The sequence below is a fragment of the Sciurus vulgaris genome, assembly GCF_902686455.1.
Source record: "Sciurus vulgaris genome assembly, chromosome: 3".
Lineage (NCBI taxonomy): Eukaryota > Metazoa > Chordata > Mammalia > Rodentia > Sciuridae > Sciurus > Sciurus vulgaris.
In genome coordinates, this window is record NC_136463.1 from 100,774,048 (window position 1) to 100,796,911 (window position 22,864).

Sequence of the window (22,864 nt, forward strand, 5' to 3'; positions counted from 1 at the left end):
TTCGATGTGAACTGCTCTTGGGAACAGCATGCCCTTGGATAGAACAGCCTTCTTACCTAAGGACAAATTCAGGAAAAAACTGGCATTGGGCCCTCAGCAACCTACCTCTTGCAATTTGGGAAATGAATGTTGAGTGTTCAGGTGAGGAGGGAGATGTGGGTGGTGGACCTCAAAATTCATTAGCTTGAAATATTTCATCTACTAAATATGATCCAAATAAAATAATTTGTAAATCATATTGTCATCATAAAATAGTTTGAATAATCATTCTTACATTAAGAAATGTTGCACATAAGATTGATGGAAAAATTATAGGAATAACCTATACTATTGCTCCACCAAAGACATTATCAAGAAAGTATGTCCCCATAAATAAAATTAGATTACCATGACATAGAAAGAATATCCCCATGCACATCTAGGAATCCACACGTAAATGCAAGATTCCATGCTATATAGACTTGAGAGCTTAGTGTTCCTCTTTTCCTTAATCACTTTTCAACATATTAATGAAAAACATTTCCACTGTTTTAACTATGGAACATCATATAATTTATCTTCAATCTTTCCTAGCTAAATTCTCCAGGACCTTGTCAACCATGTAGCTATAAGATAAAGCAAATTATAATAAAATGAAGAGAAATAGATAGTAAATAAGATAAATAAGTCAAAAAATATATGGTAATGAGTTCTATCGTAATACTATAAAAATGTAGAAGAAAATCACGGAGTATTTGACACAGTTTCAGATGGTGAGGATCAATCTTGGAAGAATTTTTGGTTTCTGTATAGACCTGGAGAATGTGAGAGAGTGATCTATGTAGATACTCAGAGAAAGAGAATCCCGGGGAAAGAGAGGAACTAGTACAAATGGTCTTAGCAGAGTACGCATCTGTATTCAAGAAGTGGTACAGAGTAGAAAGGGAAAGATGGGACAGATTATAGGTAACAGCAGGACAGAGAGAAACTGAGCAGAAGTAGGGGCCATTGTAAGAACTTTTTTTCTTACTCTTTCTGAGATAAGATGCCATCTTTAGCTGAAGAGGTACATGACCTGACTTTATTTTAGAAGGATGACTCTTTGGATGCACCTTGGAAAGCAAGGAAAGAGGTGGGCGGATCAGTTTGGAGGCTACTGCAAGTAATTCTGACAAGAGATTATGGGGAAGAATGTGCTTGCAGCTATGGAATTTGTAACATGCCTCAGATTCTAGATGTATTCTAGAGGTAGAAATGCCACAATATTCTGTAGACTATGAGTGAAAGAGAGTCAGGGCTTATTCCAAATTTTTTGAATTGTGTAACTCAGAGTTCCGTAAGACCATTTCCTGAGACTATGAAGACTGTAGGGGAAAGTGTGGTGTTGAGAGAACACCAGGAACTCAGTTTGGGCACACTTTTTGAAATCATCCTTAGACATTTAAGGAGAGGTGACAAAACAGAGCAGAATACATGGAACTGGAATTCAGGGCAGAGTGGTCCAAGCTGCAAATAAACACATGGGGGCATTAGTATATTAATGAGTTCTGAGGATGCAAATGACAGGAAAAAGAACAGAAAAACAGACATACTGAAAGGTAGGAAGAAAGTTGGGGGAGTGTTGTTTTGGAAAATAGTGAACAGTGTATAAAATGTTTTGAGAAGAAGTTTTTTTTTTTTTTTTTTTCCTGTAACATACAGAATAGTCTTTGAATCATAAATTAAGGCAAACAAACTTAAAGTAAGTATTTATCTAAAAATCAGCACTCCAAAACCAAGTAAATATTTCCTCAGCATATCAGATACAGGTAAATGGAGAACAGCTGCTTAATGAGATCTCCTTCTGTATATTCAGGTTTGTTGAGAATTCAGGTTCCTGAAAGAATGTGAAAAGATCATATTATCAATAATATTGATTTGGAAGAGGTGGCTTTCCTTTCTCAAAGTCTGCATAAAATGTTCATATTAATGTTGCTCTTAGTGAGACATAAAAGCAAGCACAATGTCTCCATCTTTTAAATGTTTGGAAATACCTGAATTTTTAGCACTGAGAATACAAAATAGAGGATGTTCTAGAAAAATTAAGCATTTTTATATGAGGAAATATAATACTCACTTTGTGTTAAGAAATTTAGCATCTTTCAAGCTCCCTGATGAACTTGGGCAGTATTACAGATCTCGTTCCTCTCATTTTTTTCCTTTCATGTTGTTAAACTATAATGCTGTTAACATCTATTTCAAGTAATCTCCCCTCCCTGGTGATTGATGGTAGATACAACAATTACAATGCCAATGCTGGGGATAATTCTTCACAGATGTTGTCAAATTACAGGTTAAATGGGGGAGAGAGTTTCTTTCTTCCGGCCACCCACTCTTCATTCTCTTGAAATAGGTGCATGGTTCTGTGTATCCTGTGCTGTAGGTATGCCAATTCCCCAGCCTGTCGCTCATCTGGTTTAAATGACTTCCATTTGCTGTTTAAAAGAATGACAAAACGTTATGTTCAGCATGTTTTGCAGGTACAAAAATGCAGTAATTCAGTCTTGAATTTTAACTGGCAAAGGGAAGCCCATTGGGTCTGGCAAAATGATGCTGATTTTTCCCTTATTATAAATAACGTTTGCCATTGCTAATAAAAAAATTAAAGTGATATGATGACTGTGCTTTGCTTCAAAATAATGTGGGAAAAGGAAAGTAGCCTTGATTGGATCACTGTTAAAGCTAGATGGCAGATATATTGTGTCTATTTCTTTCTCTAACTTTTCATTTTAAAACATTAAAAAATAAAAACAGCTTATGTTATTTTAACCCTTCATTAACCTACATGCTCTCATAGGGAGGAAATATAGAAATTCCACAGGTAATTCTTCTGTTGGTTATTTAAAATAATGAAGTCATATTTTCTCAGTCATTCAGTTTGGACCAATGGATTATGACCCAGCATTCCTTTAATTTTGCATTTATTTTTCTAAGTGAGTTCACTGTAATTCTCAGCAGGGAAAAGGGGAAGGATTTGGGATGAGGGACAGAGGACAAAAAAGGAAACTTGGATTGCCAAGTAAACAAGAAAAGTTTGAAAGAAAGGTTTGAGGATGTAGGTTTTAGCTTCAACCAACCACTGACATATTATTGGCCAAGAAAATCTGATCTATGTTCTAGCTGAAATTCCTCCCACCTGAATAAACTGGGAGTGATTATTTGAACTATTCCATAGAGGTGTCAGGAAGCTCTATTAATAAATACAGGTCCAGAATGTAAAATTAAAGGTGTTCCATGTCTCCCATTGCACAGGAATAATGACAGGTATTTTCTGTTCTATGGTATAATTCATTCCAAACACAATCTTTCTACTCAATGTAGAAATATTGAGATGGCATATTTCTTTTCTCTTTCTGAACAACAGGTCATCAAATTTTCACCTGATGAAGCCCAATGTATCTTGGCAATGATTCATTAAAGGTGTTTTACTAATAAAGTGGTCTACCATATTTTGTAAGTCTCTAGAGAGAGAGAGATGCTTTCCATTAAATCACTTGCCAATATCTCAAACTGTAATAATCAAGAAATACTTCCCAGTGTCTAAATGAAATCTTCACTACTACAACTTAATATCATTAACTTTGAGTTATCAAGACATTTTCATTAATCAAATTTCATTGTTCTTATAGTTTTCTTAATGACTTGGATATAATTTTGCTTGTAATAACTTGAATGAGTTGAACTACAAGACTTTTCACACAAGAGGCTAGGAGAGAAAGACAAGAAAATAGAAATGGAAGAACCCAGGAATATAGAACCTAGCTGGTGCTTTAACATCTATCTTATGGAATATAAGAAACCAGATTTGACTATCAAAAAAAAAAAATGAACCAAGGTTGATTAATATTTATATTCAAAGCAGTACAATGTTAAGATGAGGAATGGCGACTGAGATCACCAAACAGTTGTTTAACTGAATGATGTTTCTGCCCAATTTGCATTAGAACTAGGAGAACAAAGAAAGAAGACTTTTTAAAAAATGTTGTTATTGGTTTAAAAAGAGCTAAATAAAATTACCCCCAATTTTTCACCTTGTCCAGTATCTACATTTTTTTAAATTGTAAACAAATGGGATACATGTTGTTTCTCTATTTGTACATGGAGTAAAGGCATACCATTTGTCTAATCATCAATTTACACAGGGTTATGTTGTTTGATTCATTCTGTTATTTTTTTCCCTTTCCCCCCACCCCTCCCACCCCTCTTTTCCCTCTATACAGTGCTTCCTTCCTCCATTCTTGTCCTGCTCCCACCCCCATTATGTGTCATCATTTGCTTATCAGCGAGATCATTCGTCCTTTGGTTTTTTGAGATTGGCTTATCTCACTTAGCATGATATTCTCCAATTTCATCCATTTGCCTGCAAATGCCATAATTTTATTATTTTTTATGTCTGAGTAATATTCCATTGTATATATATACCACAGTTTCTTTATCCATTCATCAATTGAAGGACATCAAGGTTGGTTCCACAATCTGGCTATTGTGAATTGAGCAGCTATGAACACTGATGTGGCTGCATCTCTGTAGTATGCTGATTTTAAGTCCTTTGGGTATACGCCGAGGAGTGGGATAGCTGGATCAAATGGTGGTTCCATTCCAAGCTTTCTGAGGAATCTCCATACTGCTTTCCAGAGTGGCTGCACTAATTTGCAACCCCACCAGCAATGTATGAGTGTGCCTTTTTCCCCACATCCTCGCCAACACCCTATTATTGTTGCTTGTGTTCTTGATAATAGCCATTCTAATTGGGGTGAGATGAAATCTTAGGGTAGTTCAGTATCTACATTTTTTAATGATATTAAAGCTTTTTCATCAAACTAGTTCTTCCCATCCTTGAATCTTCTTTGGCCTGTGATGGTTAATAGAATATGTATTTCCATACTCTTTTGGGGTCCTCTACCAATGTGATATGAGTAAATCAAGGCTACTTTTCTTAGGTATAAAAAATAAATGATCAAGAGTTGAGTGCCACTCAGTAGTCAACCAACCGCAGAAACCATGCTGGTAGCCAAACATAGTCTGTGCTGGTAGCCAAACATAGTAGTCAGCAGAGAATAGAACAATTAACTAATTGAATCCAGTCTACAATTCAAATCCATGGATTTATAAGGAAGTGTTGTTTGAAGTCATACATTTCATAATTGTTTAAAACACAGCAACAGATAATAGATACAATGATGCTAAGATCACTGAAAAAAATGCTTGAATGCAGGGTGCAGCTCCTTTTCTAGCTGGGATTCTATAATGCAAATCATAAGACACACAGAGTCACATAAATTAGAAAATTGAATGACATAGAGTAAATGGTTGCAACTCAATAACTGCAGTACCTAGGACAGATTTCAACTTTTGAAGTTATTAGTCATCCTGCTTAATGTACATTGTGAGTGTCATTGACAAATACAGAACCTTCTTTTGGTGTTTCTCAAGGTGGAAAAGCTGTTGTTTGCATGTTGTATTTACCAATGCTTCGTGAATAGAACTGAGGACTTGGGTTTTTAGCGTCTCAGGGCCCTAAGTATTAAGATCCAGTAGTACTTTCCCAACATATTCATAATGCAGGAAACGTTTGCAAAAAGTTTCTTAACACAATAACTCAATGAAGAAAAAAAATGGTAATGAATTATTATTGAAGAAAATTCTTTGCTTGTTTACCTATTTTGACTTTGAAAGTGAAGAGCTATTTTTTTCGGATTAGGGATTGGATAAATTGAAAAGTAGGAACTGTGTTCTGTTGTTCACTCTGAACATCCAGCACCTATCAAAGTATCTGACATATAATAGGCATCAAATAAGTATTTTAATTTTGCTGACTGAATCAGTGAGGAAGGGAAGATGAATTTAATTGCTCATGTACTGAAGTATTCACTCAATTCTATTTCAAATTATACTTTCAGAGATTACGTAGGCTAAAAATATTGTCTAGGCAGACAAAGTGAACTTATTTAAAGTGAGTGTTTTTATTCTCTAAACAAAGGAGTTGAAATTTGTCACTTACTATTGCTTCTATAATTAATGCAATATTATCTCATTTGATCCTTCCAATAACCAATGGTGCAGTATTATATTTATTCTCCTCATATAGGACAGTATCAACAAAAGAGTGGGGTCAGATGATTGAGTTAACACAATCTTCATGTTAACTAACACTTATTTCTTCTTTACCTCAGCTAATTCTGTCCACTATACCAAAGTCAGATTTTTAGTAATGTAAAAACAATGAGATATTGAAAATGGGTGCTTTAGAGAATCATCATTTGAAGTAAAAGATGAAGTCCTGCCTTGAGGCAGTTTATATCCTGGTGGAATATTCAGATCATATTTAATAATTAAATAAGTAAATAATATAAATCCAGGTAGGGACAATGATCCAAATATAGTGTTTTATGACAGTGTTTAGGTTCTTTAAGGAAGGAATTTTAGGAAAGCCTGTTCCTAGGTTGCCACTTGAGCAGGAATCTGAATCAGGAAAGAATCACTGGCAATGATTACAGCCTTATGGCAGGCATAAGGCTGTAGGTAACCTCTTAAAAGTGGATAGCTCATTTCTGAGCACTCAGAAAAATTCAAATGTGTGTACATTAAATTAGTTCATGGCGTCTTTCTTTATCGTGTATCTATCATTTGTATCAAATGTATATATCACTGTACTAAAATAAAAATTAACACATGGTTACACAACTACTATTACACCACACATCTATACAAACAAGGGTTATAATTTATTAATTAAGCATGATTAAATAGATTTTATCATTCACTGATAATTTTTCATTGAGAGAATGAATTCAGACCCATCAAGTTATCTAGCGTTAGGAAGCCTATTATTTACTTTTTAGTGTGAAAATTCAAGCACATAAATTTAGGAAGAAAAATATAAGGAATTTAAAAAACAAATTGGTAAGTTAACTGGGAGTGAAGGAAAAAAACCAAATGTGCTATATCATGTGTGGTCTCATTTTTCCTAGTAGACTATTTGGAAAGCTCTTCCCCAATTCCTACAGATATCTTTGGGAAAGCCTACATTATCTTCACTTGAAAAACTAAAACTGAGTTTTTTCTAATATAAACATGTCAGTGGCAGTGCTAAATGTCATAGTCTTTGCTATCATTCTCTACTCATTAAAAGAACAAGTTGTCTTTTTTTTTTTTTAAGTGAACTGCTTGCATGTAGTTAAACAAGTGATATAAATATTAACCAGGTTCTCTCAATTTTGACAAGACTGATATTTGCTTGTTTTGGGGGACTAACACTCTAGGTACTCCTGATCTCTACCAAATGAGTCCCCTCCAGTTGTGACATTCAGAAATGTCTTAGGCTTTGCCAAATGTCCCATGGGGAGTAAATTTATCCTAGGTTGAGAACTTTTAATCAACCACATGTGGTTAAAATGTGAAGTGTTCATTTAAGCAAAACTTTTTCTTTTGGTACACAATTCCAATCGATTAATTTGCAAGATTTGTTTTGCTTATTTTTCTTTTAATTGAATATTTCAAATTCACCAGTTGATACTGTAACCAGAGTTGGTTTAAATCATGACAATGACTAGTATCATGATACATAATACAGTCATTAAACAAATCATTCAAAAAGTTATTATAGATTGTCTACTGCTTATATTGCATTGTATTAAGCTTTTCAGAGGATATATAAAAAGTTTCAGTCTCTCGAATAGTTAATAACAGTTTTGAATCAGGCAATAATTGCCTCCATGTTTCTGTGTAGGCATTGATTTAGATGGCGACTTTGTTAGCGGGTATATAAGGGACTTACTATAAAGTTACTGCAATAGCAAGAAAAAAAGTGTTGGCTTTTTAAAAATTAAATTGAGTGTTTATCTGTAGGAGCTTTAGGGGGAAAAGTGATAGTATCTGCAGGTATAAGATGGGTTCATCCTCCCCCACAAAGGATCACTTCTATGGGACAATCTGGACACTATTGAAACTGGGAACACTGTAGATCAAATACTAGAGCTAGCTTCCACCAAAATTCAAGAGAAAATGGGAAACAAGGCATTGAGTCTATCCCTTGGAAAGCTGAATCTAGAGAAAAGCATAACTATTAACTGGAGAAAAGTGTGGAGTAAAAATTCTTGGTAAGTAAAAGTACATGATTGAAAACATTAGGCATTATCTATAACATAGCTTAAGGACATTAGGTTGACCTTGTTTATAGAACATCTTTGTCATGATATCTAAAGTTGGATCAAACTACAGACTTTATATTTGGACATGACAATATGTTTTCTACTCACAAAAAAAGGTTATTTCTTTGTACTTTTGACTATCATTTATCCATTCAAAAAAATTTAGTTTGCTAAGGTGAAGATTAGTTTCTCCTCATTATTTAGCTCTTTATGCTCCAGATTCTATGTTCAATTCTTTGGATCAAAGAGTATATCATATAGTTCATAAACTTTAGAATCTTATAATACTGGGGAAGAGATAAAGGAATGAACTAATAATCACAGTTATAGGTAAGTGCTAGAAATAGTGGAAGGTTGAATTTAATACCAAGTCTTCTTAGAAAAATAAAACAAATTTCCTAGAAGTGAAGATTTTAGCTGAGTCTTAAAGAATGAGTAGATTTTCTCTACCAAGGACAAAAGAAAAAGGCATTAGTTGGAGCAAGCGAATATGTACACACCTGAAGTATGTGAGTGTGCAGCATGTTTAGGGGGTTTTAAGTAATTGGTTTAATTAGCATGAAATTCAGGAATCTTCAGATGATGCATATGTAAAGGAAAGAGTCAAATCATGATTGGTATCCAATGCCAAATAGGGAGTCAAAGCTTTACTGTGTGGACATTTGAAAGGGTTGAAACAGAATGATTTTTATTATTTTTGTGTTTTATTTATTTATTTGTTTATTAAAATCTTTTCTATTTTTACAGACTGCATATTGCTTCATTTTACACAAATGGGGTTCAACTTTTCATTTCTATGGTTGTACACAATGTAGATTCACACTATTCATGTAATCATACATGTACATAGGGTAATAAGGTCTGTTTCATTCTACTATCTTTCTGACCTCCACCCCCACAGAGAGAATAAACTAGAAATGGAGAAAGATAAGATACAGGATGATTAGCTCAGAACTGTCATAAAGGCTCAGAAGACATATGAATAGTGCACCACAGAATCTATGACAGTGGGATGGGGACATGGCTGTGAATGGGCGGATGAATAAAGTGATCATCTAGAAAAGCCTAAGAAATAGACAAAGTTGCTGTCCAACTGCCAGGGCATATGCAATAAGACTAGTGAAGGCTTGCTCTCCAAACCCGTTCCCTCCTTTCCTTGGCTTAGAACTTGACTGACTATCACAGTTTTTCTTCTGGTGCTAGTGACCATGTGACTGAGTTCTAACTAATGGAATACAACTGTGTGGGGGTCACTTTTGGACTCCTGCTGATTCCTCTTCCTCAGAGCCTTATTCAAAGAAAGTCCACCATGACTTTCTTCTGCCCTTTGCTTTCTTTCATATTTATCACCATAACTCTATAATTGTATACACCTATACCTAGAGTATGTATATAGTACACAGAAGATACATTTATATTACATTTAACACAAATTTAGATTTTAAAAATATAATACTGACTTCCTATTGCAATCATTTATAAAACATGACCAAAAATAATAATAATTTAAGCTTACTGGTATACAATATAACCAGAAAGCTATGCCCCTGGAACAGTAGAACGATATTCCAAATCTCTGTTTAGATAAAGTCATTTACTTATTCAACTTTATGGCAGGATTTATATTGCTATCTACAAATAGATATCAATAGTTAAAGAGATTTTATAGCTTTTTGACATTCAATATATTATGCAGGTTTAAAAGGCTCTGGAAAATGGATGAACTATCTAAGCTGAATAACTTTCCACTTGTAAAAACGTTTCTTAAAGTACAGAGCCCTCAGATTTAATACTTAGTCTTGGTTGTTTAAGCACATGGTAAAATGTGGACACATTTTTCATTTGACAGAGCAATCCTGATGGAACAATGCAGTCTCCACAGGCTAAAACCAAAATGAAAAAAAAAAAATCTTATTAGAGGAGATAATGTAAAAAATGCTTAGTTTCAATGTTTTTCTTCTTAAGCAATATTACTTTATTTCTGTTCATGAGGAGCCTTCTTGCTTACCCATTGTGAGTTTAATTTTTTTTAAGTATCTGGATATATTTTCATTCTTGAAATTAATATGTTTTCAAGCCCGCCCAAAACTACCTGACATACCATAGCAACTCTCTTATACTTTGTGTAGACAATAGCATGTTTTATTCTGGGTTAAGGTCTTAGAAGAATAATTTTCATTTGACAGTTAATAGTTTAGATAAGAGTCTGAAATCCCATGGCCACCCAGGCCTCCAAGGCTAAAGGTCTGAAATCCCATGGTCACCCAGTCCTCCGAGGCATTAGCCATTTAATAAAGCCATTAAAAATACAGAGGGTGTACATATTTGATTAATACAAATAATAGAAAATTTCCTAAGTAATGTTTGGTTCTGGGCTGCTTCCAAAGTGGTAATTCACAAAATATGACTTTTTTTTTTTCATTGGAGAGGTTATAAAATTTTGTTTGTTGGAGGTAGGGAAGGAAATGTAATTAAAGACTAAGTTCAGAGTCACATTTCATTTTAACCAAAAGAATATGTGTGATTTGGACACCAGTCACCTAGGCACTTCCTATTTTAAAGCAGGGCACATTGTCAGCAAATCAAATTATCCAATAGCAAAACTACATCTGGCAGAGCTAACTATGCCAGGTAATCTTAAATAGAAGCCAGAGGATAATTAAATGTGTTGTAACACTGGACTTTGCTGGTAAGAGTTGTCTGAAGTTCCTCTTTGTAGTATTGCTATTAAAAGAATAAAATGGGAAGAGGTGAAATGAAAACATTAGACTTGTGGTTATATGTGTGTGTTTTAATGTCCCCTTTGCATTTGAAAGTGCTAATAACAGCATATTTAAAATGAAGCAACTCTGCAATTTAATTTTGTGTATAGTTTTTAGGGTTTTTAATTTTTTTTTTTTTTGCTTTTGTATATAAAATGAAATTTTAGATTATAGATGCTTGAAGAAAGGCCTGTTACATCATTTACTTTTGAAAAATCAAGGAACCTTGAATTTGGTTTGACTCTAGGTGCCCATCTAGTTTGAGAATATCCAATGAAACGATTTTAGTTGTCATTAACAACTGAAGGAAAGTTTTAATTTTTAATCTTATCAAAGTAACTGGTAGAGATATGCTTATAAAGAATTTTTAAAGATATTATTCTTTCAGAAGTATGGTTTAAATCCAAATTTGTGGAATGTACAACGCATATACATGCACACACACCACACACACACACACACACACACACACACACACACTTGCCTTTCTGAACTATAAATGGTTCAGATTGGATCATTTTTTTCTCTAATGGACAAATATATCACTTATATATAAAAGGCAAAATAAGCCTGAATTCTCCACTAAGTTTGTACATTTGAGTTTTACTCTACAAATAGTAAGTGAAATACATCCTCTTTCCTATGTGCAGTGTTTCAAGCAAATTAGTTCAAATGTTTTACAGTCAAATTATCTAATTGTTCCTCAATAGTCATGATGGTTCAGGAAAAAGCACAGTGTTTTTTTTTGTTGTTGTTGTTTTTGTTTTTTTCTTTGTTTTTTTAAAGAAAAAGAACAAAAGTGCCTTCTTGTAAAGTATTTGTAGATACAACAGTTCAGAATTTGAATTTTCCAAGGCCGTCTGTGGTCAGCAAGAACAATTCAAACCTTTCTTCTAATTAATTCACTTGCTGTTGCACCAACAATGTGTTGGCATGAGGGATTAATCCTTATCCAAAATATTTTAAGAACAGGTTTAATATATTCAAGTATATTTGTTCCCTGAAAAGCAATCATTGCTTTCAGTTTTATTTAAAAAAAAATATCTAGGATGAAAAATAAAGAACAGGAAAACATACAGTATAGAATTAAGAATTTCATGAACTTGAGTCAACTTCTAAATAACCCACTTATGATACCAAACATGCTGCTTTATTCACCCTAATATTGCCTATCCTGTAACTCAAACCTTTTGTCAAGCCTGAGAAATGGTTTGTTTTCTTAACCTGATGTTGTTTTAAAGGGCAATGCCCAGATGTTCTGGGTTTGTGATAAGGGGAGAATTAATGAGTCTGTCTGTCCAACTGGAGTCTACTTATAAGTCTGATTGGATGCCAATTTCAAGGTAAAGTGTGATGCTGCTGGTGCAGAGAGGACTTACAAACATTTCATAAAAACAAAAGGTTTCAATTAATCTTTGCTTTAAACACTTCTTTTTCATAGTCAACCAACAGATAGATTCAGGCATGTTCTGGGAACACTTTAAATCCCTGAATTGTTATTTTTTCTTCTCCTCCTCTTCCATTTATAAAACCTTAGAGCAATTGCCTCTGATGATGCAAGTTGGATTTTGCTGTTTTGTTGCCTTAACCTTAAGCTTTACTGTAAGCTGTGCAAACTAAAATTATAGATTTTTCTTCATTTTCCAGGTTGATTTCCTCTAAGAAATCCCGTCTGTCTTTTTCCTAAGTAAAAAAGACTAAAACTGTGTTTGAATAGAAACTGTAGCAATAATGACCTTGGCTGGAGTTTTCACCGAGCACATCCCACATGAACCAAGAGGAAAATTCTACCTCAGGTAAGTGGAAGGTCACCAGGGCCTTCTCAGAGTACTTTCAATAAAGCTATTTCATTTCATTGTTTGCTTGCTTTTTTCCTAAGCATTGAACATAAAAAATTGTGGTACAAATAGGTTCTATATCCATTGTCTCTTGACATGTGAAATATTGACATTCTCTAGCTCAGAGTATTCTGAGCCCTGATTTCTATCTAAAAGCTCAAAATAATCTTTGAGTTAAGGTTCTCCTGTAGCTACTAAAGGGAGTCTGTATGTAAATCTCATTTATACTAATGGGACTATGTGTATAAATTACAGTACATGGAGGTGAGACTATTCCCCATGGGATTGATGTGTTGGCTTAGAAATTACAATGTGTAACACGTCTCTTATCTTGTAGATCATAATAATTTTATGGTGCAATTAGCTAATCCCAATTTAGTGACTATATTCAAATGAAGGCATTATATTTTATTCATATCCAACCTTCCACTTTAGGAAATCCTAAATGTCCATGTATTTAACTGTTTGAAGGTCAATCTTGTGAGACCTATACTTCCTCTTAACACATGAATCTGTTCAGCAAAAATCATTAAAGGAATGCTAGATTTTTAACATAGAATGTTTCAAAAATGAGGTTTGAAACTATCCTGGTTCAGATAGGAAAACAAAGAATATCAGTACTTTCCTTGATTTTATTATTTTTTTTTAGGAATTAAAAAAAATCATTTCCTTTTCTTAAATATAATAGATTTCAATTATGTATTAATAAGCATTTCATAAAAACAAAAGGTTTCAATTAATCTTTGCTTTAAATACTTCTTTTTCATAGTCAAATATTCTAAATATTTCAGCAATTTTAGGTCTTAATTTTATTTATTTCTCTTTCATGGATCTTAAGGCCCAGAGATCATAACTTTGAGGATTATGGTAGGTGACAGTTCAGTACTCTTTTCATGGGGTGTTGGGTACTGGGAATTAACTCAGGGTCACTGAAACACTGAGCCACATGCCCAGTGTGATTTTATATTTTTTATTCAGAGACAGGGTCTCACTGAGTTGCTTAGTGCCTCACCATTGCTAAGGCTGGTTTTGAGCTTAAGATCCTCCTGCCTCAGCCTCCTGAGCTGCTGGGATTATAGGTGTATAGCACTATGCCCAACTTTGGTACTCAAATAAAAACATTTTACTACAACAGTTTACCTTTGAACTGTAATTATAAAACCTTAGTATAGTATTGGAGAAATAACATTCAGAAAAAGTTATTTTAAAAATTTTCTATCATGAATTTAAGGTTAGTTTAATTAAAATTTATGTAGGTTTTTTTACTCTATGTATAGTAATAAACCATAATTCTAGTATCACCTATATGTAGAAAGAATGTTTTCCATACCAGTTTAAATGACGCAACTAAACCATATCAAAACTTTTAAGGTAAACCTGTAATAAACGAGATTTCACTTCCTGCTCTGGATGACATAACTAATGTAACTTGTGACTTTAATACATACAATTTGATTTTTTTTTTTTTTTTGCATGGCTATCTATGTAGCTATGCAAAATAAATTTTATCTACATTGCATTGAGATGAAGTTTTTTTTTTTTATATGAGACTGCCCTTTGTTCATAATTTTCTTATGCACATTTTAAAAAATTCCTATTTTGAACCAGGAAAACAAGTGAGACTACTTTAAAAGTTTATGTTTCCATTGTGTGTCCAGTCCAATTTCCTATGTGCAGAAGTTTGAGACATCTAAAAGAATTTCTGAAAATATGGGCTAAAAGTCAATGTTCTAATCTTTAAGAAGGCTTTATAAAAAGTAACAAAAATGCAAGAAATATAAAATGAAGAAAAAAATAAAGCATTGGAAGATTCTATGTCAAAACGATCTGTATCCACAAGTACAGGTACAGTCTATTCAACAAGCACTTCAGCCATCCTGGATTGTACTCAGCAACAATGACTTTCTTTTATTTCCTCAAACACGTTAAGGTCTTTCTTACTCAGGACTTTGAGTGCTTACTATGTTTAGAAGCTGAAGTTACAGAAGCAAGCCAAACAAGAAAACCCTGCCCTCAGGGAGCATTGTTACTTCTTTTGTATCAATTTTGAAAGATAACTCAAGTTCTGGTTTCCTTATTTATGACACTGAAACTAAAAAGATATATTTATTGTGGACACTGTGTGTTCCACCCCGATCTCTTTAGTTTTCTTTTATCAATTCTGTGTGATCCTTATTCCAGATTCTACATACATTGCTGCTGAAGTTCCTCCCCCCACACTTTTTTTTCAAGTTTTATGACTCAATTTATTTTTCCTGGTTGTATTACAATTAATTTGTGATAATTCACTTGGGAACGTGAGGGAGAAAAACTAGTATGAAAGTATAAATCCCATCTTTCCATGTGCAAAATTGAGGTAAGGAGCCCTCTATGAGGGACTTACAATCATGTACCTTCAAGTATAAGGACTGGAATGGGTTGAAGGAGGTTGCAATGAGAGAAGAGAACAAATGTCACGTATGTCATTAAAGAAGAATTAGCATGCTTTGTTAACTAACTGAATGAGGGTGGTTGAAAAATGTAGAGGAAGAAAGGTAATATGACAAAAGGACCAAATTAATATGGACGACTGAATCCTTTTACCCAGGAAAAATACTACCATTGACAGAAATAAGCAAATGCACATATTTAGCATGGAAGTTGGTTTGAGATAAAGACAAAATATCTAGTTTAAGCAAGTCTGCTGAGATGGTGTTGGAATGGTATTCAGAGCTGAGGACACAATATTAATGTTTTGGGGAAATAAGGTGCTAATATGATTAGGCCAGAAATTTAATATTATACACATCCTAGCTTGACTTGCTTCTCTTTTCTGTAAGATCCCACAAAGTATAGATGAGGATTCCCAGTTAAAAAAAAAAAAAAAAAAAAAAAGATAAAATGACATTTGTTTGGTAGAGGAGAGGAACTTGATATCTAAACCCTACTGCAGAAGCCAGGTTGGAACCCATAATGGACAACTTTGCTTAAGTTAAGCTGTCCTGCCTTTACTTTACTTAAGCTAACCTTTACTTAATCCTTTTTCTTGTTCCCTTTAATTCCTCGCATTCACCAAATGCATATATTTATTAGTTAACAAAGCTAATTAGACCCAGAGAGTCTAATTAATTCATTTCTTAGACTTCCAAATAGGAGCTTCTAATCTCACGAAAATACCAGAGAAACCTGCCCCAGTCCTACAGGAAAATGAGGCAAAGACCAACAATATGAAAGAGTTTAGCCATAATGCCAAAGGCAGAGCTGATCTAAGCATACAAGACAGGACTGGGGCAGAGGGAGCTTGCAAGCCCAGCTTCTAAGATCTTACCACTTTAAAAGTACTGAAGAGAAAGTGATTGCCTAGTCTTATAATTCCAATCTTTTGAGAATTCCACTAGAAAAGGAAGACTAATCCTTGTCTTTGGACTTTAACTCAATACCCTTCATTGGAGAATAGAAGGAAAGGAAGAGAAAGGTGGAGTATTAAATCTTCTAAAGGCAATTTTATATAGAAAATAAGGCCCAGGAGATAATAAAAATTTGAGAATATTTCGAACACTTGAAGGAAAACACTTAACAAGAAAGAAATTTTGGCCTAAGAGCTTAGTCTTAACTATTCTCAAAACTGGGGAGTGTGAAAAGGAGATACATCAATTAACACACCAATGACTGTGCAAAGAGTTCCAAGAAGCAATCCTTCATCCTTTGCAATTGATAATTCAGAAGAGATGGTAGCTTTGGACTATCAGTTTTCCTAGTATAGCACTTTCTTAAAAACATTACCAGTACAAGATGAATGATAAATATGAAAAGAAATTGTGTAATATCCATTAAGTATAACAGGAGGAGGACTCCTTAATCACATATTTTGAGTAAAAGTATGAAAGCTTCTTACCTGGATCAGAGTTTTTACTATGCAATTTAGATTGTGGAGATCAGAGTCCAGAAGATATAATGGCTATAGAACTAAGTCTTCCCTAACTTAGTTTCAAATGAGCCATTAAAAAAAAAAAAAAAAATTGAGTATACCATGGGACCAGAAGGTTGAAGAACAGACTTTGGGAAATTTGCATTTAGCATATTTAAACAAAAATTGTACTAACTGGATTATGGGAAGTTAAAAGTGTCAGGCTAGAAGGAAAGGTGATAAGTAAAAGTGATTGGGTAAACTATTACTTAGTGAGGAACTGAAGACACTTACAGACAGTATTAAGACCATGTATAAAAATAGGACTTTGCCTTTATATATACAGCAATCACCTGAAGAAACTAAATCCCTTATGTACAATAATAATTCTGGGATAATAGTTGGTTATAAATCAGACTAGTAGGAAGCTAGATTACTATCTCTAGTAATAATCCAGGAAGCTAAATAATAACTTCTGTCATAATTAGTCAGATGGCTAGTTCTAACAGCTTTCTTAATTGTTATCCTACCTTCCAACTTGGGACCATTAAAAGATAAAGCCATAAATGTATCCCTAACCAATCCCATAGGATGCCTTGCCTTTGGTTAGCCCAACAATGAACAACTTTCCCACACCCACAGTCTCCAATCTGAATCCACATGTAACTTTCCTTTTTTCCACTATAAAGCTTTTCCCATCCCTTTGTCTATCTTTAAGTCTCTGCCAAATCACAGGAGATGTTGGCTGACTCCCTTGCTTTATAGTAGATACATTGCTCAGCTTTCCACTACTCTAAAGGAGTACCTGAGATATCTATTATAAATAGAAAGGTTTGTTTTGGCCCAGTTTAGAAGTTTCAGTCTACGATTGGTCGGTCTGTTGCTTTGAGCTTTAGCAGTGCATCAGGGTGGGACTGTAGGCAGAGCAGCACTATTCACGTTGTGGCTGGAAAGTAAAAGAGGAAGAGACCTGGGTCTCTCAATCCCCATTCAGGACATGCCCCCAGGGACCTGAAGACCTCTCACAGGACCCCGTCTCTTAGTTTCCACCATCTTTCAGAAGCACAAATCTGGAAACCAAAGATCTACATGAACCTTTGAGAGACATTTCAGACACAAACCCTAGCAGCAAATTTGAATAAACAGTCTTACTTTTCTCATTTGCTGAGTCTTTTATTTCTACATCTGTTTTTTTTTTTTAATTGAAATAAGTTAATTAAGGTGTAAAACCAAGGAAACAACATGTTTTGGATAAAGGGTTAATTTTTTAAGATTTCTTATTCTTGAAAATATATGAGTCAGTAGGAAGAAAAGATTGGGAATCTTGCTAATGGGAAGAGGGAATATTTGACAATGACAGGTCCCAGAGTAAGCAGATGTGATAAGCAGGGGTAGGAATGAGACAGTAAAAGATGATAGACATCTTCTTACTTCCCACTCTCAACCCTTGATCTCTAGACACAAGCTGGAACCCCCTGAATCAAAGCTCCTCGCATTTCATCACTAGCAAATAGGCTGAAAACAGAAGGGCCTGGTTTTTTGATTTTTTTTTTTTGTTGTTGTTGTTGTTAGTTTCTTAGAATTGTCAACCAATTACTCGACCACAGAATAATTTTTGTTTCCTCAATAATGAAAATAACAATAATAACTTGGAATTCAGAGAACATGATTCACATGGAACTGTTTCAGCTTCTCTATTAGATTATTTTAAGGTCAGCATGAATCAGGCGAACCTGTTCTTAATGTAATGGTAATGAGGACTCTCCACCCTGTTTCTCTGTTACTTTTTTCTCCTCCCAGGTCTCTTTTTGCCAAGAAATTCGCCACATCTCCACCTCAGCTGTTCATAGTGAGTCTAAGCTGGCTCTCAACAACTTCTATGCAAAAGTATCCTACAGCTTCCTCTAACTTGGGAGTTATTCTTGTTCTTCCCAACACAAAACTTAATACAAAAATTAAAATGTTCCACAGTGATAAAATGAGGTGCATGTTAGAAATTCACCACCTTATTTTCTTATTTTCCCTGGCACTTAAGGTTCATTGAACCCATCTAAGAGTTGCCCAGGACCTTCATTATTGAAACTCTGCCAGGAAGACCCAGTAGTCTGAATTTTAATGTGTCCTCCAGGTGAAGTTACATTTTGAAAATAACTCTTTCAGAGCAAGAATTGAAAAACTGCAATGGGTGGGCAAAATTCTAATGTTTATTTTGGTATATCCCTGTGAAGCAAGAATGATTTTTATACTTAAAATCAAAAGAAGAAGATGTGTTACATATGAAAAGTATGACATGCCAATCCCCATGTCAATGAAGTTTAGTAGCACCTAGTCTCACTCATAGGCCTACATATCCCCCAATGCTGCTTTCACAAAATGATATAACCCAAGGCATGATCAAATGGCCCATTAATGCTAAAATATTTGACTACTGGACCTGTACAGAAAAAAAGTTTGTTCCCTAGTTGTAAAGTGTAAGCTCCTTAGACAAGTTCGAACATTGTTCTTTTCCTGGGTGTGTCCTCTCATTCAGATTGTTTATTCCACAGTTCTGGAAATCCAATGATGCTTCTTTTCAGTCAGACTCCTTTTACTCTCCAAAGGTGGCCTTATTGGGGTGGTTTCCCAGCAAGGCAAATGTCCTGAATATTAGGACTTTCTCTATCTTATATGTAATCATTTTAGTCAATTTGCTAAGAAAGTAAACACAGTAGGAAACATTCTCCAGCAATATCACACTGTTGGTTTAGTTGAGGTTCCCAAACTTTTCAGAGTTTGATAAAACTGTCTTGTCAGAGTCTCCCCTTAACTAGCCTTAAACTGGCAATCTTTCTGCCTCACCCTCCTTACTACCTGGGATTACAGGCATGTGTCATTGCATCCAATTTAGATTATCAAGGCAAATCCTGAGGATCTAACTTTGAAGCTTTTAGATTTGGGAATCTGCATTTTCATAAGCACCCTGGGTTATTCTAATTGTGATGTTTTGAAGAAGGGGCTTTGAGAGACACTAATTTGCAGAAATGCTGTAAGGAAAGTATTGTTGATAGTAGAGAAGATGCTAATGATAACTTGAATATTCTTCATTGAAAATAATTGGATTCTGTAAGAATTCTCTCCATTGCCACTTAAGAGGGATAAGCATGCTTTTAATCTAAGGCATGCATGTGATTTTGGGGTTAGGAAGGAAAAGGAAGAAAAGTTTCTGGAAAGTGTGAATATGGAAAAACTCAGTTGGAGAGCTGTGTGAGCCAACTCAGACATTGTTTTCAAGAATCTGTAGCCACTCCAAGTACAGATGTCTCCCTGGAGTCAAAGAGATGCCCATCATCATCTTTTTATTGTTAGTTATCTATGATTCCTTTGTAATTTAACTATTTTGAACATTTCACTTAGTAAAGAACTGTAGTTCTCTCTATAAAAATTTATTAGCATATTCTTATCATGGCCTACAATTTGACAAAGATCTGTTCATTCAATGGATCATACCTTGCTCTATTCCTTGTTAATATCATCAACTCCTTTCTATTTTGCATCTTATTCTCTAAGTTTGGTACATTGGGACTTTTTGTGTACTTTCTGCCTCAGGCTTTTCACATCAAGAGTGAAAATTGCAAATAAAAAAATATATATAAACCTAAAAAAAGAAATTAGCCCTTAAAAACTTATCTTTTCTCACTTCTCTATATTTCTAGTTATATTTATCTTTCTACAAATATTAGTAATATGACAAACTTTTCAAGATATCTTCAGTAGAAAGCCTGCTAGCAAATAAGTCAACCTACATTATGTAACATACTCAGTTATATGTCATTTAATTATATAAATAATTGATGATTAATAATTTCAGAAGGCATTCTTTTTTTTCTATTTGCATTGTTGAGTAAACTCTTTAACAATTCCCCCAATTAAAAACATGCTAATTCATGTATTTTTAATTCAAATCACACAGCCAAATTGCACAGGACAACTGAATAAATGCTTTTCAGCTCTAGATAAGAATCTCTAGGCAGAGATTTTAAAGTTATTTTGTCCAGCAAAGTTCTAAGTAAATAAAAGGGCAACCCACAACTCTTCAATTTCAGGGCCAACGAACCTGATGTTGTAAAGAAGGATCTTCTTGTCCCTCTTCAGCTAGGAGAACTTTTAATATTTCACAAGTCCTACCGAAGAGGGTGAAATGTTCTTTTACTTCCTCTCCTCAGGCTCTCCTGCTTCTCCCTCTGCCAGCACGCCTAAGGAAGATGACAAATCATGCCAGGAAGGTGGGGCACATCAGTTATCTCTATGAGGCTCGTTTGCACTGAGTCATTTCTGAGGAAGGAGCATAATTTTATGGCAGAGGGCAGCTATTTACTTATTTGTTCTGTGCATGTGTTTTTCCAGTTTTATAACATACACCATCAGCCTTCTGAGAAGTTTCCAGAAATTTAAAAAAAAAAAAAAATCACAAATTGAATGCACATGGAGAAACTAAGTCCCCTTCCAAGACCGCACAGGCTCCCCACCCCGTGATCCAATTCCACACCCTTGTGGTTTACATAGCACCTTTCTTCCAGGGATCCCATATTGCTGCTCCAGTACAAAAGAATTAGACTAGAGGAAGGAGCTGTTTGGGTGTCATCTTGAATAGTAAAAGGAACTGCTGGGCCCTCTAGAGTTTAAGTTCACATAGGCAAGTAGGAAACAAATTAAATTTAATGTCAATAGGTATCCAATTTTAGATTTAGAAAGTCTAAATCACTCTTGCCTTTATTTGGAGGGGTAGGTGCAGGGAATTGAACCCGGGGTCACTTTAACACTGAGCCCCAGGCCCAGCCCTTTTTATTTTTTATTTTGAGACAGGGTGGGCTAAGTTCCTTAGGATCTCACTAAGTTGCTGTGGCTGACCTTGTACTTAGAATCCTCCAGCCTCAGTTTCCCAAAGCCCTGGAATTACAGAAGTGTGTGGGCTACCATGTCTGGCAACTCTTGACTATTTTTAGGCTAAGAGAGAAGTGCATGAAGTGAGATTTTTGCTTTGGAAATGCATCCCATTTCCTTTCTTGTTTCTGTTTCTTCCCTTTCATCACATTCTTTCTCCCAATAGCAAGTACTCACATTGTGTCATTTTTCCAGGAAAGCAATCTAATCAAGTCACTGCTCTTAAGTCCTCTTAAGGAGATATAATGTGCTTCTCCTCCCTTGGATATGCACATCTTTAAGAAAAGATACACTCTAAGAATGAAGAGATCATTGTAAATAAAGGAAGGAATTTGATGTCTCTTTAAGGATAAAATTTTTGGTGTATATGGGTCTTTTCAACAACCAATATGTAACCTGTAGGCGAATAGGTGTTTGATTTAAGTTTTAGAAAGTTTAAGTCACTCTGGCCTATTTTTTTTTTTTTTTTTTTTTGAAGTGAGGGGAGTGGGGTACTGAGGATTAAACTGAGGGGAACCTTCTCTTCCTAAATTTAAGGCCAACCTGGCACAAAACAAGACAGAGATCATGCACAGAAGCTCATTAGGGCCACCTCTTTACTCAGATCCTAGCATAATATACTTGAGCATGTAGTTTAAATCTTGAATGTTAACAGGAAAGATAAAAAAATTTTGGATCTCAGACAAGGTAAACTCAGAATACAGTCAAGGCTGTCTCTAGTGATCCACTGTATCTCTTTTCAATCTCCTCGTTGTGACTTGTGCCATCACTGGCTTCTTTCTGGTGTGCTTTCCTACCTGGATTTTATCCACCACGTTCTGGACATTGGGACTGCTATCTGAACTCATTCTGGTGCCTGGTTCTATTGCTTTGGTTCCATTGTTATAAGAAGTGTATGGTCAGTATTTCCTTTCCCAATTTGACATCTGTACTTTTCATTCACAGTTCCCTTCTTCCAAGCTTCTAGAATGAGTCAACATCATGAGTACAGCATCCAGGGTGAGCTTTGAAAGCACCGAACATTAATCTCCAATGCCTGAAAATCCAATGCCAGAAGTCTTGAAAAACCAATGTCTCCAAAGTTCCTTACTATACCCATACACAGCAGCAGTCTTCCTGATGGAAGAAACAAATGCCAGAGGACAATCTTAAGGAACTTCTAATAATTGTTACATGTATGAAATGAACCACTAATGAATGAACTTACTTATGTAGAAGAGTAAGCCCTTGAAATGGAATCTTAAATAATATCAATTCTTTGCTCTAGATAAGAATACTGAAACTCCAAAG

The 22,864-nt window shown here is 34.7% G+C and overlaps 1 long non-coding RNA gene across 1 annotated transcript; it reads right to left on the minus strand.

Annotated features, from left to right (window-relative positions):
• Positions 1 to 1,721: 1,721 nt before the first annotated feature.
• LOC306657378 lies at positions 1,722 to 20,879 on the minus strand. Its single transcript, XR_013762779.1, has 3 exons — positions 20,748 to 20,879; positions 2,096 to 2,453; positions 1,722 to 1,855 (listed from the first exon to the last, which is right to left on the minus strand). It is a non-coding gene; the product is annotated as an uncharacterized lncRNA (long non-coding RNA).
• Between the last annotated feature and the right edge of the window lie 1,985 nt (positions 20,880 to 22,864).